The following is a 14,674-nucleotide window of genomic DNA, read 5'->3' as shown; positions in this document are numbered from 1 at the left end:
AGAGGGAACTCAAAGTCGTTGAGAAAAGCACAGCAGCTAGACTGAGAACAGCAAAAGAGAGTGAGATCCACACAGATCATCTGAACCACAGGCCTGGATGCCACAACCTGAGATGTTGAGACTTAGGCTCTGGAAGTCTGTCCTGGGGAGAGGACTGGGGCTGGCTGTATGGGGACAGCCTAAGGGGCTAAGGAGGAGTACACCATGGCCAGGGAAGTGGTATGCCATGGGCTGGGAAGGGGAATGCCATGGCAGAGGGAACTAGGGAGAAGGTCCAGACCTACAGGAGAGGCAAGGCACCATTGTTGGTGAGAGCAAGAGGAGGAGGGGTGGGCCACCAGAGGAAACTCCTTGCACCAGAGCTTGTGCATGCCAACGGGTTCTCAGAGGGTGGTGCGGCTCTGGCCCAGGCTGTGGGTATAAGAAGGCTCTTGCTCATTTAGGGGAGACTGGGAGCTTCTTGTGCAGGCTTCCTGTGGCAAGGCATTTTTTTGTGGGTTAAAGGCATCAAGGGGCTAATTGCGACATGGTGTCTCTTCCATGATCTATAGGTGGCAGGGACAGACCATGGCAGTCATCTCAGAGGCCAGAGGGAGGCATGGCTTGTCACCACTGGGGGCCTCTGAGTGGGATCCACCTGAGACTCTAGCCACCTCAGGGGTTGGCAACAAAGAAAAAAAGAGGGCACTGCAACCAAGCCCCATACACTATTGCTCTGACTCCCCTGGGAACACACCCATCCTGCAGCTGCCACTACCAAACACTCTGGGTAGAGCCCAGATGCTTAATCACTGTCCCTTCTCAGGAACCTGCTACTAGGAGCAGCTTTTGCAGCTCTTCCCGTGTGGGCTAAGCAGGACGAGGTGCTTCTTGCATGGTCTACAGGAGGCAGAGGGGCAAATCCCCACAGTAATCTCTGACTCCCAATGTGGGAGTGGCTCACCACCATGAGGGGTCCATGAACAGATACCACTTGTAGCTCCATTCATCTCAAGGACACCACAGAGGAGGGCATCATGACCAAACACCACATACTGGTGCTCTCACACCCCTGGGAACAAACCCGTCCTGCAGCTGCCACTGCCACACACAATGGGTGATACCTGCATGCCTGATCTGTGTCACTTCCCAGGATCCTGCAACTAGTAGCAGCCTGTGCAGCACCTCCTATGTGAGCTATGTTAGATGGGTTGCTTCATGCAAGGTCTATGGGTGGTGGGGCAAACCACTGCAGTTATCACTATCTCCAGAGGCAGTTGTGGCCCGCTCCCACTAGGGGTCCCTGAACAAGAACCACATGTGATTCCAATCACCTCAGGGGAGGGCATAGCAATCAAACACAAGTTTTTTTTTTTTTTTTTTTTTTTTCTGTCATTCCCCTGAGAATTCAGGCACCATGCTGCTGCTACTGCTAAATTCTCTGGTGACCTTGTAGATCTGCCCAGAGCTAATTACCACTTCAAAGGGTTCTGCAAATAGGAGTAGCCTGTGCTACCTTCCTGCAGATCCTTGCTGCTGTTGAGAACCCAGGCACTGACTACTGGCCCTACCCATTGCCTCTGTCTTCCTGAAAACACAGTGAGAATCCTGGGGAAAACAGCTTGCTCATACTAAAGAAAGAGAGAGCAAATATTCAAACTCTCACACCAAAAATAAATAGTAACCATCCCAAAAATACAAAGGGGTATTCTTGCATAGAAGTAGCCTTACAAGATGACAGTTTGGCTTTCCCAAACTCACAGAAAAAGAAAAACACAAGCAAGATGAAGAAGCATAGAAATGATTCCCAGTTAGAGGAACAGAATTCACCTAAAGCAGTCAACAATGAAACAGACTTCTGCCACCTGACAGACATTGAGTTCAAAAGGGAGGTACTGAAAATACTGAAGGAATTAAGAGATGATACAAACAGTATTGCAGATTCCATTAGAAAGAAATTGGAAAATATAAGAAGGATCCAAGAAAAACTAGAAAATTCATTTGCAGAGATATAAACTGAGATAAAGGCAATAAAGAGCAGAATGAATAATGCAGAGGAATGAATTAGTGACATGGAAGATAGAATAATGGAAATTACCCAATCAGGACAGCAGACAGAAAACCAAATGAAAAAAAAAACCAGAAAGCAATATAAGAGACTTATGGGATAATATAAAGCAGGCCAATCTACACATAATAGGAATTCCAGAAGGAAAAGAAAAAGGGGATTGAAAATATATTTCAAGAACTTATGGTTGAAAACTTTCCAAATCTAAAAGATACTGATATTAAGAAACAGGAAGCACAGACGGGCCCAAACAAGTTGAACCCAAAAAGGAACACACCAAGACATATTATAATAAAAATGGCAAAAGTTAAAGAGAGGACTCTAAATGTGGCAAAAGTAAAGCAAAGTGTTAATTATAAGGGAACCCCCATAAGGCTATCAGCTGATTTCTCTACAGAAACACTACAGGCCAGAAGGGAGTGGCAAGATATATTTAAAGTTCTGAATGAAAAAAAAATGCAACCTGGAATACTCTATCCAGCAAAAATATCATTTAAAATAGAAGGGGAAATAAAGAATTTCTCCAACAAACAAAAGTCAAAAGAGTACAGCAACACTAAACCTGTCTAAAGGAAATACTGAAAGGACATCTATAAAAAAAAAATAAATTAAAAAGAATTAACATGGGGAAACCACAAGTGGAAAGCAATCACTTAAATAAGCCAGCATACAGATCTTAACATTAAGATGTTAAAAAAAAGACATCAAAATCGTAAAATATGGGGAAGGAAAGTAAGAAAATATAGATTCTTTTTTTATTTTAGTGATGTGTTTGAGCCTATATCACTATCAGGCTAAAGCAAGCAGATATGGTAAGGGGTTCACATCCTTAACGAACAGGGCAACCACATTTCAAAACCGAACATTACATTCACAAAAACTGAAATGTACTAAAGCATAAAACAAATGGAAACGATCTAACCAAAAAAGGAAAGGAAGAAAAGAGAAACAGAGAATCAACTGGAAAACAAGTTTAAAATTGCAGTAAATAAACATTTCTCAATAATCACCTTAAATGTCAATGGACTGAATGATCCAATCAAGAGACACAGGAGTAGCAGATTGGATACAAAAGCAAAAACCTTCAATCTGCTGCCTACAAGAAACTCACCTTATGGCAAAGGACACAAACAGATTGAAAGTGAGGGGATGGGAAAAGATATTTCATGCCAATGGACAAGACAGGAGAGAAGGAATCATAATACTCATATCAGACAAAATAGACTTTAAAACAAAGGCCATAAATAAAGATGAAGAAGGACACTATTTAATGGTTAAAAGATCCATTCAAGAAGAGGATATTACAGGAGTTCCCATGGTGGCTCAGTGGTCAATGAATCCGACTAAGACCCATGAGGTTGCGGGTTCAATCCCTGGCCTTGCTCAGTGGGTTAAGGATCTGGCATTGCCGTGAGCTGTGGTGTAAGTCACAGATGTGGCTTGGATCCCGTGTTGCTGTGTCTGTGGCATAGGCTTGGCAGCTACAGTTCCGATTTGACCCCTACCCTGGGAAACTCTGTATGCTGTGGGTGCGGCCCTAGAAAGACCAAAAAAAAAAAAAAAGAGGATGTTATAATCATCAATATATATGCCCCTAACATAGGAGCACCCAGATACATACAACAAATACTAGCAGACATAAAAGGAGAAATTGATGGGAATGCAATCATAGTAGGAGACTTTAACACCCCACTCACATCAATAGACAGATCCTCTAGACAGAAAATCAATAAAGCCACAGAGATCCTAAAGGACATAATAGAAAAGTTAGACTTATTCACATTTTCAGGACATCACATACAAAAACATCAGAATATATATTCTTCTCAAGTGCATGTGGAACATTCTCAAGGATTGATCACATACTGGGATTGATCACAAAGCTAACCTCAACAAATTTAAGAGTATAGAAATTATTTCAAGAATCTTTTCTGACCACAATGGCATGAAAGTAGAAATCAACCACAGTGAAAGAAATAAGGAAAAAACTGACTACATGGGGACTAAACAACATGCTATGAAGAAACCAATGGGTCTAAGAGGAAATCAAGAAGGAAATTAAAAAAATACCTTGAGACAAATGTTAATGAAGACAAACCACTTGAAATATAGAGGATGCCACAAAGGCAGAACTCAGAGGGAAATTCATAGCAACAGGGGCCTTCCTCAAAAAAGAAGAAAAATACAAAATTGACAACTTGACCTACCACCAAAATATATTAGAAAAAGAAGAACGAACAAAACCTAAAATCTGCAGAAGAAAGGAAATCATAAAGACCAAAGAGGAAATCAATAAATAGAGATTAGAAAACATTAGGAAAAATGACTAAAGCCAAGAGCTGGTTCTTTGAAAAGGTAAACAAAATTGATAAAACTCTGGTTAGACTCACCAAGAAGAGGAAAGAAAAAACCCAAATAAAAATTTAAGAGACAAAAAAGAAGTCAAAACGCATATTACAGACATACAAAAAAAAAAAAAAGATAGAGAATACTATGAACAGATGCTAACAAATTTGACAATCTAGAAGAAATGGACAACTTTCTAGAGACTTACAGCCTGCCAAAACTGAATCAAGAAGAAACAGATCATCTAAACAGACCAATCATTAGAAATGAAATTGAATAAGTCATAAAAACACTCCCTAGAAATAAAAGTCCAGAACCAGATGTCTTCACAGGTGAATTCTACCAAACATACAAAAAAGGAACTTATACCATCCTCCTTAAAATTTTTCAAAAGGTTGAAGAAGAAGGAACACTCTCAAAGACATTCTATGATGCCACCACCCTCATTCCAATACCAGAAAAGACACCACTGAAAAAGAAAATTATAGGCCAATAACTTTGATGAATATAGTCACAAAAATTCTCAACAAAATTTTAGCCACCTGAATCCACAACATATATAAAAAGATCATACACCACAACCAGGTGGGATTTCATCCCAGGAACTCAAGAGTGGTTCAACATATGCAAATCAATCAACCTCACACACCACATTAACAAATGTCAAAAACTACATGATCATCCCAATAGATGCAGAAATAATATTTGACAAAGTCCCACATCCATTCATAATAAAAACTCTTATAAAGGGGGTTATAAAGGGCACTTACCTTTACAAAATCAAAGCCATTGATGACAAACCCACAGCAAATAAATACTCAATGGAGAAAATATGAAAGCCTTCCCACTAAAATATGGAACAAGACAAGGATGGCCATTCTCACCAATGTTATTCAACATACTACTGGATGTCCTAGCCACAGCAACCAGACAAACAAAAGATACCAAAGACATCCAAATAGGAAGAGAAGAGGTAAAACTGTCACTGTATGCAGATGACATGATATTATATATAGAAAACCCCAATGACTCAACAAAAAACCTACCTGAATTGATCAACAAATTCAGCAAAGTAGTAGGATATAACATTAACATTCAGAAATCAATTGCATTTCTGCATGCTAACAATGAAATATTAGAAAAGGAATACAAAAATGCGATACCTTTTACAATTGCATCCCAAAATGTCAAATATCTGACCAAGCAGGTAAAACACTTATATGCTGAGAACTATAAAACATTAATCAAGGAAATTAAAGAACATGTAAGGAAATGGAAAGATATTCCATGCTCCTGGGTTGGAAAAATTAATATTGTAAAAATGGCCATACTACACAAAGCAATCTACACATTCAATGCAATCCCTATCAAATTACCCAGGACATTTTTCACAGACCTAGAACAAACAATCCAAAGATTTATGTGGAACGACATAGACCCAGAATTGCCAAAGCAATCCTGAGGAACAAAAACCAAGCAGGAGGCATAATTCTCCCATAACTCAAGCAATAATACAAAACTGCAGTCATCAAGACAGTGTGGTACTGGTACCATACCAAAGCAGACAAACAGACCAATAGAACAGAAGAGAGAACCCAAAAATAAACCCAGAAACCTACAGTCAATTAATCTTTGACAAAGGAGGCAAGAACATAACATGGGAAAAAGACAGCCTTTTCAGCAAGTATAGCTGGGAAACCTGGGCAATGGCATGCAAATCAATGAATCTAAAACACCTCCTAGGAGTTCCCGTCGTGGCGCAGTGGTTAACGAATCCGACTAGGAACCATGAGGTTGCGGGTTCGGTCCCTGCCCTTGCTCAGTGGGTTAACTATCTGGCGTTGCCGTGAGCTGTGGGTGTAGGTTGCAGACGCGGCTGAATCCTGTGTTGCTGTGGCTCTGGCGTAGGCCGGGGGCTATAGCTCCGATTCGACCCCTAGCCTGGGAACCTCCATATGCCGTGGAAGCTGCCCAAAGAAATAGCAAAAAGACAAAAAAAAAGACAAAAAAAAAAACCTCCTAACACCATGCACAAAAATAAACTGAAAATGGCTGAAAGACTTAAGTATAAGACAAGACACCACCAAACTCCTGGAAGAGAACATAGGCAAAACTTTCTCTGACATCAACCTTACAATAAAAATGTTTTCTCAGGTAAATCTCCCAAAGCAACAGAAATAAAAGCAAAAATAAACCAATGGGACCTAATCAAACTGACAAGCTACCACAAGATATCACCTCACACCAGTCAGAATGGTCATCATTAAGTCTACAAATAACCAATGCTTGAGGGAGTGTGGAGAAGAGGGAATACTCCTGCATTGTTGGTGGAAATGTAAGCTGGTACAACCACTATGGAGAAGAGTATGGAGGTACCTTACTTAGAAAACTATACATAGAGCTAGCATATGACCCAGCAATCCCACTCTTTGGCATATATTTGGACAAAACTTTCCTTGAAAAGGACACATGCACCTGCATGTTCATTGCACCACTATTCACAATAGCCAAGACATGGAAACAACACAATGTTCATTGACAAATGATTGGATTAGGAAAATGTGGTATATATAAACTCTGGTATACTACTCAGCCATTAAAAAAAATAATGCCATTTGTAGCAGCATGGATGGAACTAGAGACTCATACTGAGTGAAGCAAGTCAGAAAGAGAAAAACAAATACCATGTTATCACATATCTGGAATCTAATATATGGCCAAATGAACCTTTCAACATAAAAGGAAATCAAGGACTTGGAAAATAGACTTGTGGTTGTCAAGGGGGAGGGGGAAGGAGTGTAATGGATGGGGTGCTTCAGTTTAATAGATACAGACTATTGCCTTTGGAATGGATTAGCAATGAGATCCTGCTGCATAGCACTGGGAACTGTGCCTACTCACTTGTGATAGATCATGGTAATGTGAGAAAAAATGATGTATGCATGTATGTGTTACTGTGTCACCTCACTGTGCAGTAGAAAATTGACAGAACACTGTTAAACAGGTATAATTGAGAAATAATTATTGTATAAAAAAACAAGCAAAAGAAATAAACTGATAGAATTCCTATTTTATAGCAATGCAAGAAAATATTTGGGCATAAAATTTTTCTCTGCCCATTTGAATCTCCACCAGTCCCTCCAGTATTTATTGTGCATCTGCATTATGTATTAATTAGATGTACTCAAAGAAATACCTGCTCAAATATAACAAGCTTTTCCTTTACTTCTTCTTTTGATGACAGGTATGTAACTCCTTAGAAGATAACATTCATTTCCCAATTTTTCATGGAGTCATGAAGAGCCAGTATTTACCCTGTAAATGTGGTAAATTTTATATATGATGCCAAAATATTATTACCCTTAAACATAGTTGTTGGTTCAGAACGATTGGAAGAGATGACCTGGGAAGACACTAAGCATCATCTAATAGAAGTTCTTAGCTTAAATACTTATTACCGTATTGATGTTACCTGCTATATTACTTGATTCATGGCTATTTTGTAAGATTATTGTTTCTCAAATTAGCAGATGTGTTACTGAACCTCTGACAATAAAAAGGATAACTAGGCATCTTAAAACAATTGACCAAAAACATAGTTGTATAAGATCAATGAATCTATTAAAACAACTTCCAATATGATAAGATGCAGAAAGGTTGAATCATTTCCTGGATCATAACAGACTAGAAAGCTAGTCAGTTGAGAAGGTTTTAGCTACTATTAAAATGTCAACATCCATTTATAGAACATTGATTGGCCTATCAATGAAATCCTCCATGACCTGGGAATGAGTATTCCTAACACACTGAGACAAACTGATCATAAAATGCCTTACTTGACCAAAATAGCATCAAAAGGGAGTGAATTATCAACTAAAGGATGTTTCTCAAAATGCAGTTATAAAATAATCACATCACTAACCACTACTATTGCTGACTTACCCTACATCCTCAAATAATTTCTGGGTGAAGATCAGGATGTTGAATTTTGTGCCCTGGGAAAACTGTCATACCTGGCCCTCAGAGAGCTAGATTATTTTTTTTTCAGGAGAAAATTTTAATGAAGACAGTTTTTTGCATCTTCCCATAGTGAGAAAAACACTAAAATCATTATCCTTTAAGAGGTCTGTCCCTTGCAAAAGCAGCAAACTTCTACCATGATGTTTGATTGCATGTATATCTTCATCAAAATAACTATATACTAAACTCCAATTTTATCCCATAGGAACAGTTCTCAGAGCTCCCTTAGTGGCTGTCTCCTAGGGCATAATCCTCAGATTAGCTATAAAAATATTTTCCATTTCTTTCTCAGATTGGCTATTAATTATTTTTGTGCACAATATCTTATCATCCAAAGCTTAGATTCTATTACCTATTTTTTTATCATAATTCTTTTTGTGAAGAGTACATATGACAAAAAATTTTCAGATTAATAATGACAGGATTCCACAAGTATAATTGAAATATTTTGTTACAATGCATAATTAAAACAAAAAAACAAGCTTATAATTTCAAGCCCAATGGAAGAGGTAGAAGAGATTCATTATATACATACCCAATTCGATGAAAATAGGTAATCTTCAAGAATTGAATGGAAATGTAGGTATTAGAATACATAAAATATTAGCAAATAACCCATGCAATTTTATTTAAAAATCCCAAATATTTCTATGAACATCATGTATCTCTCAATTAACATTATGTCATCAATAAACAATATGGTTATGCTTGCTTTAAAAGCATCCTCATTTTTTTGGCTTTTATTCAAAATCTGAATGAATAATTTACAAAGAAGGATATAAAAGTAGAAAATAAGCTAATTCAAAAGTCTGAATCATCAGTATGTATCAGGAAAATACAAATTAAAAGCAAATCAGTTACTGTAGTAAATAGAATAGGTAAAATGAAAAAGTTTAGTTTATGGTCAATTTGACAGCTACTCATGCACTCTGCTGGTGGGAGTTCAAAATAAAATATTCTTTTTGGAAACATATTACAAAAAAGTTATTCATGCATCTGCCAGAAGAAGTAAAAACATTATCACAGACACAAAATTATAAGCTTTTCTCATAACATTTCCAGACTGAATATAGCCCAGATATCTATCAACAAATCAGTGTATAAATAAATGGTGATCCTACTGACATGGACGTTTTACTTAGCAAAACAAACTACTGATAGATGTACAAGGCTTTAAAAAATACTACATTGATAAAACATGCAAGATATAAAAAAATACCTATGTTACGTTTTTAAAGATAGGCGAAGCCTAGAATAGGTTAAACTAATGATGAGAGGTCTAAATGAGATCAATGTTTGCCTCTAGGTTGAGGGATTAAACTGGAAAAATGTATGAGGAGAATTTCTAGTCTGGCAAAAGTTTTGTTATTGGCAGATGGTATAAGTTACAACTGCATGTATATTTAAACTATTGGAAAAAACAGGCTTCACATGTGAGTATTCTACTGTTTATAAATTATAATTAAATTTTAAAATTGACAAATGAGCATTAATTGACTATTTGCTCATTCTTCGAAAAACTATTTTGAGTTATGGTGAACAAATTTTTTTTTTGTCTTTTTGCTATTTCTTTGGGCTGCTCCCACGGCATATGGAGGTTCCCAGGCTAGGGGTCCAATCAGAGCTGTAGCTGCCAGCCTACGCCAGAGCCACAGCAACGCGGGATCCGAGCCGCGTCTGCAACCTATACCACAGCTCACACAATGCCGGATCATTAACCCACTGAGCAAGGGCAGGGACCCAACCCGCAACCTCATGGTTCCTAGTCAGGTTCGTTAACCACCATGCCACGACGGGAACTCCTGAACAAATATTTTAATTAGTATTTGTAAATAACTCATTTTTAACAATCCACAATTTGATTTATTGATGACTGCTTAATAAATCATCCTAAAGTGGGGATATCCATTTGTATTCCAAAGTAAAATAGAAATAACAGAGATATAATCTGGTATAACCTCCTTCAAGGAAATCTTGCATAATCGCTTTATATAGCTTTGACATTTTGGGCAAATCAGTGTAACTTTAATCATGCTTTAAAGCAACACACCAATTGATATATTTTCTTAGTGCTCCCTTGACCTCACTGTTCCTCAGACTGTAGATGATGTGCTTCAGGACCGGGGTGAAGAAAGTATAGAATGCTGACACAATCTTATGATGGTTTGTTGATCTTTAGGGTCTGGGTCTCACATAAGTAAAATGGCAGCTCCAATAGAGAGTCGCACCACAGATAGATGTGAGGAGCAGGTGGCAAAAGCCCTCTTGTGGGCTTCAATATAGCACAACAAAAGAATTATAGTGAGGATGAGACTATAGGAAATTGGGATGAGGAAAATGGGGACCAGGAGCATTAACACACAGCAGATATGTAGGACAAACTCAAAGAGAGATGAGTCAGCACAAGTCAAGTGCACCAGAGAGAGGGCCACACAAAAGAAATGATCAATGTCATGTGAACTGTAATATAAGGTAAAGGTGGCAGCAGCCTGCATGAGTCCATCAGCTGCACCCAAGAACCAAGACCCCAAAATCACCACCAGGCATAACTGCCAGCTCATGAGTACCAGGAATCTCAGTGAATGGAAAATAGCAACATAGGAGTCATAGGACATGGCTGCTAAGAGGAAGCCCTTAACCCCTCCCAAAGTGAGGAAGAAAAAGATCCACGATCCACAATCCACAACAAGCAGGGGAGAAAGAATTCCTGCCAGTCAAGTAGTCAGCAGCAATTTTGAGCACAATTGTGGGAACCAGCATCATGTCCATGAAGAAGAGTTGGCTCAGTAGGAAGTACGTGGGCCTGTGGAGCTGGGGGTCCAGGAGAATCAGGGGAAGCATTAGGGCATTGCCCACTAAGGAGGTGGAGGCAGTTGTCAGAACTATCACAAAGAGTAAATAGATGGGCTTCTGTGTGGTTAAGGAGTCCTAGGAGAATGAAATCTGAAGTGAGATTCCAGTTTTCCATGATTTAAACAAGAGTGATACTGACAATGGAGAAGTAGATGAGAATTAAATGTACATAACATACCAAAATTTATTAAAACCGCCTAAATTTTGATAAATTTGTTGACATGCATTATCCATGGAGGGATTTTTACATTTCAAACAATAAGAAGAATTACATTTTTTTTTCTTTTACTCACACCTGAGGCATGTGGAAATTCCCAGGTCAGCAATCAAACCAGCACCACAGCAGCAACCCAGGGCCCTGAAGTGACCATGCCTGATCCTTAACCTGCTGCACTACAAGGGAATTTCAAGGGGACTTGTTTTCTTAAGCCTAGGACTTGGAATAATTGAGGTTGGTGGTAAAAACATAACTTACTTTGAAATTGTAAATGCATTTACTTTAAAGTGCCAAGACATACACTGAAAATGGAAATTAATTTCTTAGAATGTCCCCTCCCCCAAATGTAACACAATGATGTAGTCTTTCATTAACTGTAAAAGGCATTTTGTGTAGAGAGAAGGTTCCCCAGCAAAGTAACAGAGATACAACCTTTATTGCATAAAGAAGAAAAATAAAATTTCTTACTTTTTCACCCAACCATAGAGATAATTTAATTTCATCTTTAGTTCCAAGAGGCTCTAAGTCCTTAGAATCATTTTTGCTTCTGATATCCTGGAGTCAAAACTGTTCTATCTTGTTGAATAAATACAACCATAGATGCAGAGATGAGGTTATTTATTCAGTCTTTAAAGTAAAGTATGATTCAATGAAGGTACATGGCAGAATGAGTTCACCTCTTCCATGGTCACTCCCTTTACCACCACTTATTACATCCATCCCACACTAGACTGCCAATTAAAAAGGAGAAAGTCTTTGAAAAAGACCTACTCTATCCTTAATTTCACTGCTTGGGCATCATCATTGTATTAGAAGCATTCTAGTTGCAGGTTTTAGCTGTTTTTTTTTTTAAGTTAGACATCAAGGAAATAAACTTCCTTCTTGTCATTTCAGATTTGCTAAACCATGGTGTTCTGCACATCCTCATATATCTAATATGCAGTCTGAACTACTAGTAACTACATGGAATTCTTAATTAGAGTCATCAGCATCATTCTTCTGAAGCTCTCAAACCCTCTTAAATTATTTCTTTGACCTGAGGCCTTATATCCCATTACTTACATCTCTTTTTATTGCTGAAGATTGCTAGTACCTTAAACTCATTGAGAAATCAATAAGTAGTTTAGTAACTGTAGGGTTTTGTGTAATCTTCTTAAGTTAGAGACACTGTCAATGCAGTGTCATTAAGTATACTTTCATATTGTTTTATATACATCATCAATATTAATCCCTAGATTTCATCATCTCTGACCAAAACAATTACCTGAGAAACAATAATCCCTCATTACCCCTTTTCTCAGTCCCTCCAATCACCATTCCAGTTTCTGTCTTTATAAAATTAACTACAGTAACAACATCAGATATGTGAAAACATGCATCATTTTTTTGTTGTTGTTTTTTTCAGTAGTTTATTTTACTTATAATATCTTCAAAGTTACTTGTATTCTAACATAAGCCAGAATTTCTTTCCATTTTAAGGATGACCAATGCTCTTTTATATGCATGGATTACATCATACTTATTAATTAATTTCATTGATGGTCTTTTGTGTTGCTTCCACTCCAGCTGTATATCTAAACATCAGTGTATTGGGAATTTTTTTTTAATATATAGTGCTAATTATTAATTTTCTTAAAAATAATTAAAAAATAATAAATTTCTTTAGAGTTGTACCTTCAGCATGTGGAGGTTCCCAGGCTAGGAGTCCAATCAGAGCTGCAGCCACTAGTCTATGCCATAGCTACAGCAATACAGGTCCAAGCATGGCAACACTGGATCCCCACCTACTAATGGAGACCAGAGATCAAACCTGCATCCTCATGGATGCTAGTCAGGTTTGTTAGCAGCCATGCCACAAATGAGAACTCCACAAATGTTAATATTTTAGATGAATATTTGCTTATTCATGCAAGAGAGGTTTATGTTTTTAAATAATATTTACAACATGTAAATTTTCAATTTGCAAAACATTTTCTATATATGAAGTTTCCATTTGTGTTTAAGCATTTTATAAATTATTAAATCGTCAGCTCTTTTCAATTGATATAAGGGATATAACTGTGCATTTTATTTTCAATTGAAAATAATTGTATGACAACAAGCAGTTATTCACAAATATAAATGTTTAGTCAGCATCCTAATAGTTTTTAGAGTATTTAATGGAAATATTACCTGATAAATCTGTCAAAGAAATAAAATGACTATTATGTAATTATAATTTCCTAAAATATGACAGCATTTTATTATTGGTTTTATTAAAATTCCTATCTGTCTTTTCACATTACTTAAGTGAGACAATTTGCCACTACTTAGAAGGTTTAGAACCATATACAAAGATGATTCTGAAGGATAATTTCTAACAAAATTAATTATGGAAACAAAGTGTGCAACTTACAAGGGCTTAATCTCTAAAATATACAAACAACTTATACAAATCAACAGCAAAAAAGTCAACAACCCAATCGAAAAATCGGGAAAAGACCTCAATAGAGATTTCTCCAAGGAAGATATACAGATGGCCAACAAGCACATGAAAAAAGGCTCAACATCTCTGATTATTATAGAAATGCAAATGAAAAGTACCATAAGATACTACCTCACACCAGTCAGAATGGCATCATTAATAACTCAACAAATAACAATTGCTGGAGGGGGTGCAGAGAAAAGGGAACCCTTCTGCACTGTTGGTGGGAATATAAGCTGGTACAAATACTATGGAGAACAGTATGGAAGTACCTTAGAAAACTTTACATAGAACTACCATATGACCTAGAAATCCCACTTTTGAGATATATCTGGACAAAACTTTCCTTGAAAAAACACATGCAACCACATGCTCATTGCAGCAATATTCACAAAAGCAAAGACATGGAAACCATCCAAACGTCCATGGACAGATGATTGGATTAGGAAGATGTGGTATACATACACTAGGGAACACTACTCAACCATAAAAAAGAACAAAATAATGCCATTTGCAGCAACATGGATGCAACTAGAGACTCTCATATTGAGCAAAGTCAGTCAGAAAGAGTAAGACAAATACCATATGATAGCACTTATATCTGGAATCTAATACAGGGTACAACTGAACCTTTCCACCGAAAAGAAAATCATGGACTTGGAGAACAGACTTCTGGTTGCCAAGGGGGAGGGGAAGGCAGTGGAATACATTGGGAGCTTGGGGTTAA

At 37.5% G+C, this 14,674-nt stretch overlaps 1 pseudogene; it reads right to left on the bottom strand.

Moving 5' to 3' along the window:
- Nucleotides 1–10,438: 10,438 nt before the first annotated feature.
- LOC125124159 (olfactory receptor 2T12-like) lies at nucleotides 10,439–11,381 on the bottom strand (annotated as a pseudogene).
- Nucleotides 11,382–14,674: the final 3,293 nt, after the last annotated feature.

The sequence above is a fragment of the Phacochoerus africanus genome, chromosome 4, assembly GCF_016906955.1.
Source record: "Phacochoerus africanus isolate WHEZ1 chromosome 4, ROS_Pafr_v1, whole genome shotgun sequence".
In the NCBI taxonomy this organism is placed as follows: domain Eukaryota; kingdom Metazoa; phylum Chordata; class Mammalia; order Artiodactyla; family Suidae; genus Phacochoerus; species Phacochoerus africanus.
The sequence above is the reverse complement of the archived record's forward strand: the minus strand, read 5'-3'. Positions and strand labels throughout refer to the sequence as shown.